Here is a 19,485-nt window from a genome sequence, read left to right as displayed (position 1 = left end):
ATGACTATGTATTTTTTTTCTTCGCCTGGTTTGGACCCATTAATGTCTCCAGTGTGTTTTCTGTGGGTGTGTGTCAGAGAGAGAAAGATGGAAGAGGAGAGCGAATCGGATCGAGGGAGAAAGAATCCGAAAAGGCACGTGGCTCCTCTCTTTTCGGCCCACGTGCCTCACCAGCAGTGTAATGCATGTAATGGGTGACCAAGAGTTCACTGGCTGATAGGAGTGTGCAAGTCATCATTAGTTTTCCCAAGTCCTACTGGTGTCATTTCCACAGGCCTGAAACTGCCAATAATTAAACACTCAGACCAGAGCCCTTATTTATCAAAGTGCTGTTAGTGAATTAGCATTAGTTAGTTTTCTGTTTTAACACTACCTGCTCAACACCATACAAAGTTAGCGACTAGCTTGGTGCACAGTGGAGTGTTTAGCTCCAACAGAACCAGATATTGCCCTCAGTGCTTAAAGGAGACCTCAACAGAGCTAGTAGGAAAGTGAACACTGTACATTCCTCAAGTGGCTACAAATTCCAGATGAAATGTTGTTCTTAGTTAATAATGCTGTTTGAGAATCCCTCTTAAAACAGAAACACAAACACACATGACATTAGCAGTGGTAGGTGTCTTGTTATTGCTGTGGCTCTTGTTGTGTAGCAGGCTGGCGTCTGGCTCAGTGTGACCGTCTGCTCTGCTCATCATATAATGCTGATGTATCTGCTTTTTAGAGCATTCTTACATGTAACTGTTTTTATTAATACTGGAACAAAAATCACAAGGTAGGCTATAGACGAGGTTGAACCAATTCCCAGCAAAGTGGGGTATTAAGACTTCCTATTGTGCATCATATAATTCATAGTAGTATAGTAGCATCCAAGGCAGACAGATTAACATCTAGCAGCGATACAGACCTCTCAAGATACATTTAGCATAATGGGGTGTTGATTTCAACTTGCCGTTGCATCACCCCATTTTTCAGCCTGCTTCTACTTCTCAACCCCAAATCCCACTTGAAGCATAATTTCAGTGTTTTGGCAATTAAAAAAATGATGTATTGCAGTTTGTGAATGTTAAATTCCTTTCTCTTGCTTGGTGGTTGCTGCCAAGGGCTTCTCTCTCTTTCAGTCTCAGGCCTGGTGGTTTGTGAGGTAACCTCTCTGAGGGTGATTTATACCACACAGATGTTCTGGGATAAGCTGGGATAAGTTATCCTGTTGGGAAGTAGTGTGTGCGTGTCTGTGTGATGAGTGTAATGCCATTAGCTGTGATACAGAGCTGTTCAAGGTAGTCTGCAGGGGAAACACTTACGGCACCACAATGAAAAAAACCTTTATACTCGTTTTTCCACATTTTTGAGAATTTATTTCTATCCTATTGACTTTGACAGTCAGAAAGGGTGGTTGGAGGGAACTGGAATGTGACGTCATGGACAACGAGTTGAATATTTACGGTGACCACACTGTCACCAACCATTTAGCAAGGTTGTCTCAGCCTCTTCAAATGGGATTATTTCATTCTTTCCCAACTAGGAAACTAAGGAGGGAGGGAATTTAAATGTTATCTTGCAACAGCTAGCTTGCAGGCTCCTGCCTTGGTAGATAATGTTTGCATTTGTCACTAATATAAGCCTAATTTTACTGATCAAGAAACTTTATACAACTTTGTGGTGTATTTACCTTTGCTCTCCTCTGTGCTCTCTTTGTGTATGAATGTACATTAGTTGTCAGATCCGTGTTGTTATGCTTAACATCCTTAATGACAGTCAGGGCACAAAATTAATAGCAGCACTTGAAATTAAGGATTTAGCATTGTCTCAGGGACATTAAAATCAGCACCTGGGGTGCAAATGTGAGATGGTACCGACACCAGAGTTGACAACTTTCTCATTAGATGTTACAACTTTTTTGACCCTCTTAGTGACTTTTTCTAAAAAGTGACTTGTGACAAATGTTATGACTTTATTAAGACTCTCAGGGAAAAGGTGACAAATATATTTAAATATATTATATTGTAATTCATTCCAATGCATGCTGCTCAGAGTAATCACGGCCCATAGCTCTTCTGCCCCTCTCTAATTACTTTTAGGTAACTGCTTCATCTTCTCTGCTTGCTTGCTAGTGTTTGTGCAACATGTGGTGTTCAGGCATAGCTGTCTCAATACGTGGGTATAGTTTTAAATTTTTATTTAAGCTATATGAAGCTCCCACAATCTCAACATACCCCATGCAACTGCAGACGTACCTCTGGTTGGGAATCATACTGTATACTCATCAAAAAGGAACATTTGTGATATATATTACCCAGCAGGAAACTCCTCTCTTTCATCAAATTGACGGATATTATACATTTAAATGTGGGAAGCTTTTATACTACAGAATGAGGCTTTAAGTCAAAATCATCTCTTATTGCCATCCCTCTTTAATCAGGGGTAGATTCAGAACAGGTTTTTTGGCAGCAACACTGACCAGTTGGCTATTTATCAGCAAGTATTGGTTGGATGTTTGGCACTGGTTGTCCCTCTGTTTTGGTGATTGTTGTTGTGTTGTTCAAACACTCACCCACAGCAGTAGACTGGGACAGACTGTGTAAAAAAAAACCTTTGATGCGATGAGAAATCTGTCCCCACTGACATAAAAAAATGCAAAATGAACATTAGTTTTCTTTTCTTTGTTACTCCATGACATTATTTATAACTGCACTGGAACTGCTAAATCAAGAGTGTGAAAAACATGATCTCAGCTGTCTTGTTCCCGACCTTCTGTCAGCAGAGGCTTCAGCAGGGGCGGGTGGGAACAAACAATTTCTCACAGAGAATGGATGTTTCAGGGAAACCTCTTCTGGCCCGTTAACACATCCGCTTATAGTGAGGGACAGGTATCCCTTTTCTGGATTGGGGAGAAGCTGCTCACAAATTCATGTCATTCACTTTAGTGGCTGCAGTGTTAAGTATTCTTACTCCCCAATGGTAAATAAATGCTGTCGGTTTATGGGATTATGATTTTTATGCTTATGTATGTGATCATCTGGAGGTCTTTGTTGTTTTGGTTGCATAACTGCTTTCTCTATGCTGACTGTTATGACAGAGGACAAGAGACAAGATCCTGGACAAATTTAGATCAAAGTCATAATCATCCCTCCTTATTTTCTTTGGTTGGCTTTCTCTGTGGAATAACAATAATCATTCCCACATTACATTGCAGTGTCTAAAATAGGGAAAAGATCAAACAAAAGTCAAACTCGGGCTGTTATTCACCATATTGACACAAATGTTCGGCTATTGACCTTGGAAGCTTGTGTAAAACCATAGAGAACCGAAGTCATGACATGAAGTCCAGGCTAGCCTTCTGTAACTCAATGCAGTCGCTCAATGAGCATTTCTTAAATTGGTTAATGTGGAATAATTAAGCATGTTCCAGGGGTTTACTTCCATATTCTAAGAAGAATTTGTCATCCACTACAGCCTCTTTAGCATAGCAAGTTGTGGAGGGGATGGCTGACATTGTTCAGGATGGACTGCGCCTGACTCCGTGTGCCTCTTTTCACAACAGTCCTCAGTTGGTCCAACTTCGTGCTGAGCACTGAGCCAGCCTTTTTCTCCAGCTTGTTCAGCTGCCTAGTGTCCTTGTTCTTTTCATGCTGCCTCCCCAGCAGATCGCAGTATAAAACACTTGCCACCACCCCTGACTCGGCTCTTTTGTCAAGCCATCTTGTTTAACTGGCGGTGGTCCAGGGTTCATGGGAAACTGTGTTGGTAAATGCAGCAAAATTAATAACAAACATACTGAAAAAACATCGTCCTTATTGAGATGTGTGAAACACATGGCATATTGTTGAGGCTCTGTTCCAAGGCAGGATTTTTAGTTATTAGAGTTGCTACAAATGTCACTGAGATTTTGATTGAGGTTTTCTTACTTCTGGGTAAAGTAAAACCGGGAGTCCTGGTTTTACTTTTACTTCAGCTCTCTTCTTACCCTGAATAATGTCAACATTGGTGTTTGAAACTGTTCTCCATTTACATTTGTAACCACATGTGTGCCTTGTGTGTGGTGTGTGACTCTTGACCTGCTGGCAGGAGGATCAAAGGAGCATTTGGAAGACAAAGACACTGTGTGGAAAAGGAAAATACAAGACAGACAGTAGAAACCAGTGAGGACCAAAAGGACCATCTGAGCACCTCTTCCCATGTGGAGTGTCTAATGTAAGCCTGTAAACAGCAGACAGTAGCTGAACCATCACGCTGTTCATCATCTTCAAGAAGTTGAACCAGACGCTTTGAAATAATACCTTTGTGGTCAGAGCCTCAATTATTAATTTTTACTAAACTTTCTGTAAATATTCACAACATTCATTTTGCATGTGCAGCATTAATGCTTTTCCTTTTAGGAATTGTTATTTATTGCTCTGTAATCTTGAAGCTTAAGTTACTTGATGTATGACAGAGCATTTTAAGCAGGGTTTAAGCAGGGGTTGTGGATTCCTCTTGGACATTTTTGTTGGTCTTTTTTGTTGAGAAATAGTAGTGGGAGGTGGCTTTTTGTGGTTTCACTATTTTTTCCCCTTTTTTTCCTCTCTTCACATCTGTCAACCAGTATTGTTTTCACTGCACTTAAGCGGTTTAAAGCTCTAGGCTGGACCATTTTCATTTGGTTTTACAAACAGTAAAATAAGTACTTTACAGCCACACTAAATGAAAGAGTAGATGCAAACTATTCCACAGATGAAATATTGTGTTGACATATATAATAATTCGCCACAATCATTAATCAGTGATGCACATGCACACAGATGATAATAATCTCATTGCCCTTTCGTGCAGTATGATCTATTTTCTGTGCAAGCAGTCTTTTGGTTGTCTTTACCCGTTTTATTTTATTATGCAAAAATCTACTGCTGACCATTTTCTGAAGCATACCAGAAGATTTAGCCATGGGTTTTTGGTAATTTAACTATAGTATGATAATTACCATGCGGAGACCAGAAACTTTCACAACAAAATCCATCACAATGAAAATGAAGTCAAATTTTTTTTAAGCCACAATTCTGCAGTTGCATTAGTGATTTATTCGAAAATTCATGCTCGCTTGGATCTAGTAGTGCCTGAATACCGCTCCCCTTCCAAGTGTGTAGGAGAAACTACGGTGGCTGTGGAACTCACGAAAAGTTTCATCTATAGCCAGTATTTAGTTTGTTTGTTCTAGGCTACTGTAGGAACATGGCAGACTTTATAGAACTGGACCGGCTCATTCTAAGGTAACAAAAACACAACTATTCTTATATTCAGGTGATTATACACTAATGAAAACATACCTATGAACAACTCCTCATAGAGCTTTTTTTGAGCCGTTTATCCAACCAACTACAAGGATGTAACTAAGGTTGGACAACATGACATTTACTATCTTTGTTATATATATATATATATATATATATATATATATATGTCACAGATTAATCCTTTATATATGGGACAAAAAAGATTGGAAATGGACTACCTGCTGTGCGTTATGTAAGACTGTGGCGCGTAACAGATGAGGAACAGACCGTTCAGTTCTGTCAGTCACGTCGTGCTCCTCTCCCTTCCTCTTGGGACAAGCTGCTTTCCTGCAGGGCCTCAGAGCAGCCATAAAACACGTGGGGCCGTTTGTAAAACGCTGTTAAAGATCACATGGAAGCGACCAGCACGGGTTACTGCAGCGATGTAGTGTGACTTTTTACCTGGTGCTATTGATTTATCTTTGTTGGCTAACACCACCCTGAAACTTTGTGGAGTAAAATATTGCGGCATGTCTTACTTTATTTATGCTCATGAAGATTTCAACAGATTTTTTAAGTAAAATAAAGAAAAGGGCGGCATTGTACCACTGTTTCTGTATCTGTATCCTGTGTTTCAGGCCCTTGGTTTGTTTCCCTTGGCCCTTCTGTTCGAGGTATTTCTTATCATATCTGTGGTTGACAACGACAATGTTTAGATACATGATGCTTTGAAAAGGAAACCATGGCTTACCAACCAACCCAAGCAGGAATAACATTCTGTGCTCAACAGGAGAGGATGTTTTAAATCATCTATGATTACAATAGTCCTTTTATGGAATCTCTTGATCCACTTAGCTTTTTCCTCCCAGATCTCCATGTTTTCTTTTCACTCTGTCTAATCTGATCCTCCTCTGATTCTACCTCCTATTCTTGTTTTAACCTCTAGATCTACTTTGTTTTCTCCACTGGCTTAATCTGAAAGGATATCGTAGCCTGGCACATTCCTCGCTGTGTTCAAGTCCAACTGGCTGAGTGACATGACATCTTTGACCTGATGAACTCTGTGATAACTTTGAGCACAGATCTCACTAGGCCTCAAGGGATCAGAGGGAACCGTCATGTTATCCAAAGCATGTGCCTGAACTAATGTTAACTTTTGACTTGAGAATTGAGTATTACTTGTTTTCTGAGATTTATGGAAATGAGGGATAACATATTAAAATAAGTTGCATCGAAGCACTTGAGATCACTTTGCAACCGTCAAAACTATCAGATTCTGTTTCATTTGCTGTCAACAGTTCATATTATCTCATCGTAGAAGCACATCATTTTTTACTTATTTAAAGGAATAGTCTGACATTTTTGTGGAAATACAGTAACAAAATCCACCAACCGAAATGCAGAAATGACACGTTGTTGTTTTACTGGGAATTATGTGTCAGACTTTCTTGGCTGTGTGCATTGACTTCCTGGTTTGCCAGGAAACCACCGGAGACTCCAGAACATAACACACTGCACATAATCCCCCTTAAAACCACAATGTGGCACTTTGACACTTTGTTTTATGAATGGATTAAGCAAACAATCTATAACGTGTTGATTAGTCTTAATGAACTTTGGAGGTGCTGATAGGTGGAGCCAGGCTAACTGTTCCCCACTTGTTTCCAGTCTTACCAGTTATCAGTTTATGCTAAGCTATACTAACCGGCTGCTGTAGCTTCATATTTGATAGACAGATATAATAACAATATTAATCTTTTCTTCTAACTCTTGGTAAAAATGGTCAATAATAGAATAAACACGTGAAATTGATCATTTTGCTATGTATTTGATGGGATATGGGTGGTTGCACAGTAAGATCATAGGTACTAGGAGTTACCTGTATGGTGCAAAGTTTAAGGCTACACTTGTTTTAAATAAAGTCTTGGGTGCAACAGCACTTTCATGAAGCATCCATCTTTGTGTTTTTAATAGATCAGAGAGCTCTCTGTTCTCTTCTGGAAGCGACGAGCCCCATGGCCAACTTCTGATCTTAGCATTTCTGATATTTTTTGGTTGAAAGCCAATAGTAAGGGTTGTTTCTGAAAGACATATGGAAACCAGATGATCCGTTGCCCAAACAAACCTTTCAAGGCTTCAACCAATGTGTGTAATCAAGAGATTGTGGCTTACACACCAACCTGTCAACTTAAGATAAACGATCCGTCTTGTGTGTTGTATCATAGTGTAACACGATGCATTTATGTGTGTGCGTGTAACTTAGACCTCTTTGTGTCCTGGTTGTCCTTCACTCTCTGATTGCTGTGGATCTTTCTTCATTGTTTGTTGGCACACGCTGTGGTTTGTGTGCATGATGCTTCAATGAAGTCTGCCCACACACATCCATCTGGTAATATAATGAAGGTTTGAGGCAAAATGTGAACTGTGTATGTTTGCATCAGTCTGGGTATGGTGTGTGCACAGTCGGCCAGGTGGATTAAGGAATGTTATGGAAAATTAAAAAGGCCTGTGAGGGAGAAGGGCCAGTTGGGGTGACTGTGGCATTTGGAAGTGGGGGCAGTTTTTCCAATCTGTCCACCGTTCGCCTGCTGGTCACCTGCTCACAATTAGACCTGGATGTCTTTGCTCTTCTCTCCTTCTATGGCCTCAGCAATCATTGTCCAGACGGGGCCTCTCTCACACACGTCAAGGACTGGAATCAAAGCAGTTAAGTGCAGCTCAGTAATACACTTTCTTGTCAATGAATGTAGCTTTGTGGTTTGGCTATCAAACATACAGCGCTTCATAGATTTACAAAAACTACATAAAACTATCCCAGAGTATCTTCTTAACCTGCATATTCAGTTTGAGATCCTTTTTCCTCCCAAAGCCATTAAAGTTCATGAAGGCTTGAATGGGTTGTGTAGCTTTGACCAGAGACCAGTTCAGTACTGTAAATGTACATTAAGATTAATCTAAGCCTCTTGCTAGTGTTATATTTGCTTATTAGACTAATCTGACTGATACAATATGTGCATTAATATTAAGACAGACTGATGCTGAGTCATCAAAGTTAGCCACTGTACCCTATTAAGTCTGAGCCAAATGTCACATTAATGCCATATAATAGATCAAAATTATGAGCAACCAAGTGGGAGAAAACATTCATGTCAGAGTCGTAGTTAGGAATTCAGACTACTTTATAGCATCAAACTGAGCTCAGAGAAATGTATCTTAAAAACATAAAAATGAAAGCAAATTCTATAAAAATTTCACGGAAAAAAGAAACTTGCAACCAAAGCTAACAGCTTTGTTTACACAGACAGGTTAGACATTAGCATCGGCTAACCCCAAATAATAAAACACAGTAGTTGTTAGCAGTCATACATTCAGAAATCAGAATCAGAAATACTTTAATAATCCCCGTGGGGAAATTACTTCTTTAATAATCCCCGTGGGGAAATTACTTTACATTACATTGCAATAATTAGAGTATTTAATTCACTAAATCAACATTGTTGGAGAGCCGGCTCCACTGCACCATGCCATTGGTATTTGAATCGATTGTATGGGGCAGGGGGAAGTGTTTTAGACTGCTCTGTCAATCACTTTCTCTTTGGCCTATATGGGCACTAAGCCTGTCCCCACTTCAGAACAGGCTCAGCAGCAAGAACGAGAAGTTTGAATCAAGAACAAAACTGACAGCAAAGGAGTAATAGAAGTGTAAAAGCAAAAAAAGGACGCATTGTTAAAGGATAAATGATGTCAGATTTGTTCTTTGTGATGGATTGCAAATCTCAGCTAATTATACACCATTTTTATGTGTCTAGTTTCACTTGTTAATGAACAAATACAAGCTACCATATATCTGGTGTTACTTAAAAGTTAGCATTGGAGGTAATCATCTTGGAGTAATGACTGGACTTTATTAGATTTTTTTCCTGATTTTGCTGACATGGTGCTGCATGCCTGTTGCTATAGGAGCGTGTTATGAGCATTGTCAGTTGGTAACTGAAGCTTCAACATATTTCTGTTGAAAATTACTTTTTAATTAATTCTTCTAATGCACTTTAATAAGATTTCTTCAGTCATATTATGTTGGTTTCCCAAACTTAGTGTCCCTTTGCATTCGTATTGCCCTGATTAAAATGTGTAAACAAGGTGATCCTCTTATCATTATTCCCCTCAGACAGACAGAAGTGTTCCAGCTGGTTAAAAATTATGTTTCCCTACAGATGGAACAATTATGGTGTACATTTCTTTTTCTCTAACATGTCTTATTTTCATTTATTTATTTATTTTCATTTATTTTTGTCCACATGGTTATCTGGATCAGTCTTACCTTATGTGACTGATAGAATTTAAAGTGATTATCAAATTTGATTTAAAGTTGCCTACAGAAAACCTTTTTGTCCCTCACCCCTCCCTCAGCATTTTTTATTCCTACACATGATAATGTGTTATATGTTTTCAAACAATCCAATGAGTTGCAGGAGTGGGTATGATATATCGAGGGAGGAAGGGAACTGCTTTCAGGCAGACAAGTGAAGTGACTGAATGGTCTGCGTGGACAGCAAAATATAGTTCACTTTTTTTGTAGAGTTACTTTACAATTAAAAATATATTCATGTGTATGAAAGAGAAAAATAAAATAAAGAGGTTTTCTCTTTGTTGACTCAAGGCTGTGAAGTAAGACTGCTGTTCAGAGTAGAATTGTGCTTAATGAAGAACTTCTAAGTCAATGAAAATGAAGGTCTTGGTCAATGATTTTTTTAATGAACATATACACTGAAATTCAGGGGTGATCTACAGAACTACAACTTTGATCATTAATACATTATTGAGAGCCTCAATCTTTCAAAAAATAGGGCAGATTTTGTTTTACTGTAAAAACATGTAGTGTGTGCAGTAGAGAGTTAACAGCAATTACCACTAATTTTCTGAAACACAGCGCTATTATATGAAAGTGACTTGTGTGTTTTGGATTAAAAAGAGCAGTAAATGAATAGTATAGACTTAGCTGAAAGGTTGAAATGTTATTGGACAGAGTCCAACGCCAGAACCAGGGTCTAGAGTTCAGCCCAACTGTCTGCTCCAGCAGGTATTACCTGAGGCTGGCTGTTTCAAATCCTCTTTTCAGTGGCTGGAAACTATTTTAATGGGAAACACAGGGATGGATAATAAAAAAAGGAGTTAAGAGTTAGAACTTCCCTCTTCTCCAGGCCCAATTAGATGTTGGCCTGTTTCTGTCAGGAATCTTTCAGCAGTTTTTTGGGGGAATCATAGTTTATTACACCCGCAGCACATCTCCTCTCCACAGCGGAGAGTATACGATCCCCTGAAAGAAACAGAGAAAGAGAGGATAAAAAAAAATCCCAGCTCACTATTGACACTTGTGTTAGATGTGACATGCCAGTCATAATACCCCGTTTGTTAATGAAGTGCAGTATTATGTAATAATTGCTCCTGGTAAATTGCTGGATAATGTGCTCATTTGTATCAAATTAAACGCAATCAGGCATTAGCATGGTCATTACAGACCTGGCCCTGACTGCTGCCATGGAGAATATCTCCCACATGCTGCACATGATCTCAGGTTATCTGCAGTTCAATGCTGCCTGCTCTACTTCCATTAACTGTGGCAGCCTTGCAGGTGTATAGGCATTCACCTTTCTGCTCTTTTCGGGAAGTGGTTGTGCACGTTTAGGAGAAGTTCATTCCAGGAATCTCTGATGGTTTTCACTTGTATTCCCTACTTCTTGACAATTATTCTTGACTATAGATGAAGTCTGTGCTTGTGACTGCGTTCATGTTCAAGAACACCTTTCGAAAACAGAACCTGCAAAACAAACAATAAGTAAATGTGGATTACGTGTGTTTTTTGACTCAGAGGAAGAGTGCTGTGTGGTTGATAAGCATCTGTCTTGTTTTTAACCATGTAGCCACTATATTAAAGGATTTCAACTTTTAGGAAGCAGTGTGCCTCTACTTTTTTGGGAGTTCATTCCTTTTGTTGGTGACAGTGGTTGCCACCTGTGCATCAGGAGCCCCTGCTTTGTGTTACATCACTGTCAGATCCAAGTAGCTCTTCCTCTCCTGTTTTATTATTGTAAATGTGGATATAGAATTGAATAAAGCTTTTGTTCAGCAGATGAACTCTCAAACATGGCAAACAAATGAATTAACACCCAATCATAACATAATGAAATACTGCAAAGGTGACAAAATGTTCTTTGTGATGGATTGCATCTCAAGTGAAATGAAAGTCTCTGCAAGTTAATTTTTACAGCGATCTGAAACCAATGACTTCCTGGAAGTTAGGAAAATCACTTAAAAACACCTTATGGTGTGCTTTGGAAAATGGAAAATAAAACGGCAGTTAATGGACTAAAACATGCAAAACCATCGACATGTCATTTGTTTTTATGAACCAAAGAATTAATTATATCTTAAGTATCATTGCTCTCAGGAGGTAGGATTGCTCTGATATTTAGTCCGTCTCCTTTAAAGGTCTTTGGAAGATGGTAAAAGTCCTCACTAAACCAGCAAACCATCTCTAAACCCTGAATGCCTGCCCTCACTGTAACCATACACATCCGTTAAGATGCTTGCTAAGGATTTGTTGCTGCTCTTGAAACTGCAGGGTGGTGCTGATAAGTTAACATTGCATGTTGAATCTTTTCCAAATGCATCAAATCACAGTCTCCGTGCCTTTGTGTGGAAGCCAATTCTTCCCCAGCATGTATCATGTGTAATCCTCCCCTGCAGAGCAGAAAATCCGCTCTCCATGTGCGTCCATGTGAACGAGAATGGAGTGTTTTTGTCATTAGGGGAGATTGAAAACATAGTAAACAACCACAGACCGCAGGCTCATGAGTCTCTCTTTCAGTTTAAGGCTATCCTTCTGCAAATCACTAACAGTTAAGTTTAGTCTGTTGTTTATAATAAAAAAGTGTTAAAGAAAGTATAACCTATCCCCTACATCCAGAGTTTCAGGTCACGTCTTCTGGTTTTCCTTTTTAAAAAGTCATAAGCTAAAACTGTCTCTGCAACCCTTAAACTTAACTCTGTGAGGAAAAGGTAAGATCAGGACATATAGTATATTTCCACTCAGGACTAAATTTCTTAAAGTGGTGGTAATTGAAATTTTATTTTTATGAATTTTGTTCAGTAGGCAATTTGTTCATTTTTAACAGGGGGTTGGCCCAGTGGTAGCACCCTTGTGATGATGGTCCAGTTAGAGACGATTTCCTCAAGCAAATGTCCAGAACAAGTACTTTTAGTAGGAGAAGTTTAGTAGTTATTAACGTATACTAGTAGTAGTTTAATAGTTTAGTATAGTAGTGTGCAAGTGACTGTCAAATAAAGTACAATTCAGTAATGACAACAATATTTATTCTCAGTTTTCACATTGAACTGGAGGGATTTTATCATAATAAGTACTCTAAATAATAACTCTTCAAGTAAAATAATGGCTGCATTTAAAATAAAATACATACTGTAACAGAAAGCTTTTGAAAATGTCTTAAGACATCTTAAAATAAATACATTTTATAAAAATTGATAAAAAGTGAGTTTTCTTTTTTCTTTTTTGTTAAATCCTCTGTACATCGTAACACTAACAACCAATTGTATAATAAACAATCTCAACACATCTGAACAACAGCTTTAGCACCTACTTTTCTTTCCCTCTACTCTCCCACTTTCTCTTGTTCAGTGGGAGAAGTCATGAAATGAGTAGTTAAAATATAAACTCTCCGTTAAAATGGAATTATTCTCAATAATTTATCCTTTATAGGTCTGGTTCCGTGTAGGATGGCGTCTGGGTCCCGGACTGCGGTCTGCCTATTAGTGACCTCAGTACTAGGTAGATGGTAGGGGGGTTGGAAGGGGGATGTATTTTGGTCATTTTGCTAACAAGGGAGGTGGCATACCCCCTCATATCAACTACTGATAATGTACCTCTTAACTGCTGGATGTGTAAATAAGCAACTGCTAACTTGTCGCTATATCAGCTTTAAAGTTGATGATATGTCAGTGCTTTGTTCACACCTTATTATTGTAGTTATTTCTACTTCTATATTTCTTTATATTTATATGATGTGTTGAAATCAGACTGTCAGGTTAACTTATTTGGAAGAGAAAACATTGTTAAAAACATTTATCACAGTTTAATAAAGACCATCTTCCTGGTTTAACTTTGTCCCACTGTACTTACTTAAACTGTCACAGTTTCTTGTGCAATAAAGGATTAATACTGACACATGTGGTATGCTCACTTCTGATGTTTCCATTCTGGCTAAACTGACGGCTTGTTTCCAACCTATATGATCATCAGACTGCTCATGTTTCTTGTCTTGTCTGACTTCTTTTAAGTGATTTCATGTTTCCAGATCTCAACAATTAATTTGTGCAACGTAAGTACAATGTTATTATAATAAGTCCCCACGTGCACTCTTTCTTTCTTCAATTCAGTTCAGGGAAGATGTATATTCCCCTCACTTCAGCCACATGGACACTTCCACCAAGGACATTTTGAATAAACTCTTTTCTGTCTTCTTGTGATTCACTGGGCATAGAATCATTAGTCTCTAAGTATTGTTTTCTATGGCTTAAACAATCTTATTCTTTCTGTCTCTTCTTCTTTCGTTCCCTCAACTTATCATTTTATGAATAACGTGCCAGCACACGAGCTCCACTGCAGCGCCAACCTTGCACTGTTTGACATAAAGACAAATAGTTGAAACCCTACGGAGACACCTGTTGAGAGTTATATGTATCTCCTGTGAGGTCAAACAAGGACGGCTGGCTGTGTATCTGTGTAGTGCCTCTTACTTTATCATCTGTCACATGTTGATTTACTCTGGTTCAAATCCATGCAAATCTCACAACCCAGATGGTTTAACAGATAAATGAAGGGATAGAAAAATGGAAAGAAGGAGCAATTAGTTTCTCTAGAAAGTGTCACACCGCCGATTTTGAGCCTTTTACATCATTTACTGTAAAATGATGCGTTTGTATTCTGTTCGGTAAGTGTGAAATGATGTGATGATGTGATGTGGAGTGGGTGATTATTTTCCACAGTCCAGTGCACTGGTTTGCTTTCACCTACTAGGCTGGGCTGTGCTAAATATGTTAAAATCTCTCCTGTCTTCCTCCATTCTGTCTTCCAGAGCCTGTCTTAGTTTGATCCCATGGTTTATTTGTCTTAATCACCCAGAGGAACAAAGACGGAGCCGAGACCAAAGAAGGCTTTAGTACAATCATATTACCAAGCCAGGAAAACAAACTCATTTCAATCAGAGGTTCTGTCTCCTTCTTCGCTCTGTCTGTCCACCGCTCTCCTGGTTGCTGAACCTCTTTCTTATTATTTATTATTACTCTATTTCAAGATGACTCTAAACTAGTTTAACATGAGGCGATATGTCACTGTGATCGAAAGAAAGCATTGAAAATACATTAAACTTACATTTTGCTTCCACAAGCATTTACTCATCATATATATTTTTTTCCTGGGTGGGACAACAGATACTGTAACGTCATCTCAAAGTGTTTGTTTTATTTCTGCAGACAAAAGTGCAGTGTTAACTTTCACTTCAACACAAATGATGAAATGCAGGGAAGGAATGGAGAGAGTGGACGTGTGCTGTGTACAAACACATCTAAACAATTTATGTGTTGGCTTCTGAAGGCCTCCTGTGTTCGCTCCGCTGTGTGCACACTAACCCGTTCTGCAGCACTTGAGTACAGTACAAGACTGCCCTCTCAAAGCACGCCAATGTTCCACCATAAAACATAATTTCAGAAATGTATCTTAACCTTAAAACTAACTATGATGCTGGAAGTTTTACTTGAACGAGGGCAGAGGTGAGTGGTTTTGAGTGTGTCAGGGCCTGAAAATGACTTCAGCACGATGTGCATCTGCTTAGTGATTTTAGTCATAAATGCATTACGTAAAGTATCGCTGTTTTAACTATTGTCAAGGATGCAGCCTGTTCCCTGTTTGACTCGTCTGTGTTTTGCATTTGGGTGCTTAATGGACTGGTGGAATCACAGAGAATGCAGTTCATATTGTAATATATGATGGTTGAGTGGTTAATAACACACCTCATTTAGCCTCGAGTTATGTTTGTTTTGTCATTATACATACTTTTGCTCTTATTCACATAGCAGAAATATTTTTCAGCTTTAGCTTGAGTGACCTTTTGGTTCTGTTAACAGTTCACAGTTTAACATTTTAGGAAATCCCCTTGTTCACTTTCCTGCTTCAAATTTGCTGAAAAGATTGACACGTATGTGCGCTAAATATCAAGCTACAACCAGCAGCCAGTCAGCTTGCATAAAGACTAGGACAATGAGCATGTGTACTGAGTTCAGTCTACATCTACATTTGTATTGTTAAGTTAATTGTTAAAACTATTGGGACTGAAAAAAGTGCAGCAACAGAGCAGAAATGTGTCTTTTATGACGCTGACATCTACGTGTTTTTGTATCGCCGTATCACAGCCATATTCTTACTTAATGCCTGTGGATTTGTCTAGCATCCTATCTGCTGTCAGCTCTAAGCTGCATGCCTGATCCTCCCATGTAATGTGGTTATTTATCTTTCAGATGGAGGATCCATCCTGACAAGCGAACTCACATACATAAAGTATGCACGCTTGCATAGACACAGCGACCATGCACACACACATGCTCAAACAAAGGCTCACAAAATGAGAACCACATTGAGCTTTTGGTCGCTCTCTTTTGCTCTCTGAGACAAATTTAGAGTGGATGAATTATATTTGTCTCTTTTCTCTGTCCTCTAGTCCCCCTAAATCCTTCTGCTTCATCATCCACAACACTGCTGTCCCCCATGGCTTTCCAGAAAGAAAGATTTGCTGCCACATGGCAGTTGGCAATAACACTGGCCTGTCTATCATTGTGGTTGTGGGTCTCATTTTCACAAAAGAATTACCGGTCCTGGCCTGTTGTGTAAATGTGAACATTTTGAACATACCGATCCCCTGTGTGGGATCAATAAAGTGTATCTTATCTGATCTTATCTTATCTTATCAAGAATTATCCATTTTGTAGGTTTTTGATTATTTTTTAAAAATCTTCTGCAGATGTGGAAAGATGCACATATGTGTTTCACCTGTTCTGTGTGAGTTTGTGTGGTTTGGAGTATGTGAAGTTTTAACACTGTGTGTTGACAACAACTGTTATAATAATCAGCAATGAAGTCATCCTTACGGTGCATTCACGTACCGCTGCGATTTTGATATTTATGACTTAATATTATTATCAGGAACATGACAGAGTGATCTAATCTCGGCTGCTATTACCTACACATGAAAAAAGAGTGACCTCTGAGAAACTGTCAATATTTGCAAGAATATTCCATACATCACATTTTCCACTGAGCAACAGAATGCAGAGCAGAGCCCAGTTATCTGGCAGGGAAGCCTTACTGCGTTACCACATATCCTGACAGGCACATAATAAATTTCCAAAAATGGAGAAGGGTCAGAAGTCAGAGGCATTCTTTCAAAATATGCATTAGTATAGACGTTATAATATAGAAATGTGGTGATATAGTGATGACAGAGGAGCATGATTTCTGTGGTGTGGCATGAAGTTGCAGTGTGAGAAGTATGAATATGAGTCTTTCAATGTCTGCAACATTTTCATCCTCAAACTGCTCTGACCTGGTATGGAAGTCTGTAATTTAATAAGCCACTCCATTCATGGCATCAGCAGATTGGAAAAAGTGAGTGGAAAAAATCTAAATCATTGTCTTTTTCCATACTCAAAATCACAACCAGTCCAAGTGAGGAAACTTGCACACGCTCGACTGAGCTGTGAAAGACCTTCTGCTCTTGGCCACAGCAGCAAACGTTTCCAATCGCCTGCAGCTACTGGAAGGAAGAAATGGAGGACGATGCAAGAAAAAAAACCATTGTCTTAAAATTTTAACATGTCAGTTTCATATTGAGAAAGATTTTGTGTGAGTGTTTTTCCACCTGAGTAAAGGTAATCCTTCTACAGGAATCGTAGAGGCTATTAGCCTGGATGACAAGGAGAAAATCCTTGTTTCTTTCATTACCATCAACCTTATGGAAATTGACATACATATAAGATGATGTGTCAGTGTAAAGCCGCTCAGTTTTTTTGTACCCACCCCTGACACAGTTTTCCGGCTGCGTGGCGCATGTTGGCAGGTGGGGCTGATGATGTGTTGAAAAGCAATAAAATGAAGTAAAAGAATGACAAATCTGTGATGACAAAAGCAGAGCAAGACAGCGTGCCTGACCTATTCTCCTCTAGCCTATGCATCCTTCACAAACCCTGAGGGAAGAAAGGAGAGCCGGAAAAGGATCATGGATGCAAGGGGGGAATAAAAGATACCAGAAAAAGAGAGGGAAGATGACACACTGATTAAAGACAAAGTGTGAAAAAAAGACATTTATTGATTTTACTAAAAGCTTTTGATTAATTTCTGGCACGAAAGAGGATTTTTACAAAACAGAAAGTGGAAGTATTTTAGTAATTAAATCAGTTATGAAAATGACAAATTTGCATTTAAAGCGGGCAATAAAGACACATTTATTCCTTCACAGTAGAAGAGTGAAGCAGGGCTACAGTCTGGTAACAAGTAAGATAAGGGAAAATTTTAAGAGCTGAAAGGTTCACCTGCACTCAAAAAAAGGATTCTGAAAGCCTGAAGAAAGAGTCATCTATCTCAAATAAAAAATGTCTTGTGGTTTTATTGCATGAATAAAAAGTACTCAGCTGTAGTACGTCTTTCGTCAGTGCGGAACTGGTGAAAACCTGCGAGACTGAAACATTTGCTGCTGGATTTTAATACCACCACATGTAGGATTTTAATGTCTATAATCACACAAAAATCCTACATCTTTTAAATTTTTCTTTTGTAAAGTACAAGTACAGGTCCATTTACCATTTACCATTTAAAAAAACCTAAAAACTTTAAATATATCAAAGTGCAATGGAAACAGACTTAATCATAAGTGATGGGAACCTGAACCTGATTATTTGGCTCAGCTCAGCAATAAGTGCAGACCCTTTCAGCTCCCAAATGGCTCTTTATTTAGTACCACTTCTTTCATAATTCAACCAAATTTAGCAATATTTTGACTATGACTATCACTTAAACACATATATTCTAAACCTTATCATTTTCAGAATACCATAATCTTACATTATACTTGGTACAAAAACATTAATTAATGTAAGAACATCAAACACTATATGTATATTGAACATTTTGTTTATATTTTATTTTATTTTTTACATTCTATAACTTTTTTGTTTGTATGTTGAGGACTGGTGCAACATACAAAAGTCCAACCACACTTGGGTCTTAATGTTATTACCAAAGTGAAACATGACTGATTGTAACACAATACTGTACCTCATGGGGTCATCGTAGTATTCTCTCTTTCTGTCAGATGGGAGCCAGCTTGTTCAGGAAAGACACATTGCTATTAATCATTCATCACATGTTAAAAACTGACAATGGCCACATGTTGTAAATGTCACTCATCGCTGAAGTGATGACAATTGGTGGCAGATGTAAATATCAGAGCTGTGTGAAGCGATAAGGAAACTGACACCTCCTTCAAATGAATACATGAAATAAACAGAAATGTCAGTTTTCAATTACCGACTGCTCTCAGTTCTTAATATTTGCGTAACGGTAGCAGATGATAACGCAAATTATTTTTAAAACATTTCATTTTGATTTTCTGGAAGTTTTGGTTCAAATATGCTCTAAATTTGGATGGAGATTTGACCATTGTCTTTTGTGGTACGACCACTGGGAAAAACTAATGTCAGATATATTGTGGCATTAGTTTCACTTTTCTTACACTTGAGCACTTAGACACTGTACAGTAAAACTGAAAGACTTTCTCTGTGACATATGACTTTGTTCTTGTTTTTGTATGTACAAGTAAGCTTTTAACCTTTGTTTTCTCTTAACAAACTAACAAACTGTTATAATACACAATCACACTTGGTGGACAGGTACATAGGTAAAATAAATCATGTGAAAGAAAAGGTGCAATACACACAATGTCACCACTGCGTTTATAAGGGACATTTTGGTCATGGACCTTCAAGCTTGTCTTTAACAAACTCAAACAGTCAACATGTTCAGACTGAGTGAAATTGTCTGGTCGTAGAAGAGGGACAAAAAGAAAGAGGCAGAAGTCTGAAAGAGGTTTATAAGCAATAGAACATTGTTTCTAAA

Source organism: Dicentrarchus labrax, unplaced genomic scaffold (assembly GCF_905237075.1).
Source record: "Dicentrarchus labrax unplaced genomic scaffold, dlabrax2021, whole genome shotgun sequence".
In the NCBI taxonomy this organism is placed as follows: Eukaryota; Metazoa; Chordata; class Actinopteri; family Moronidae; genus Dicentrarchus; species Dicentrarchus labrax.
The sequence above is the reverse complement of the archived record's forward strand: the minus strand, read 5'-3'. Positions refer to the sequence as shown.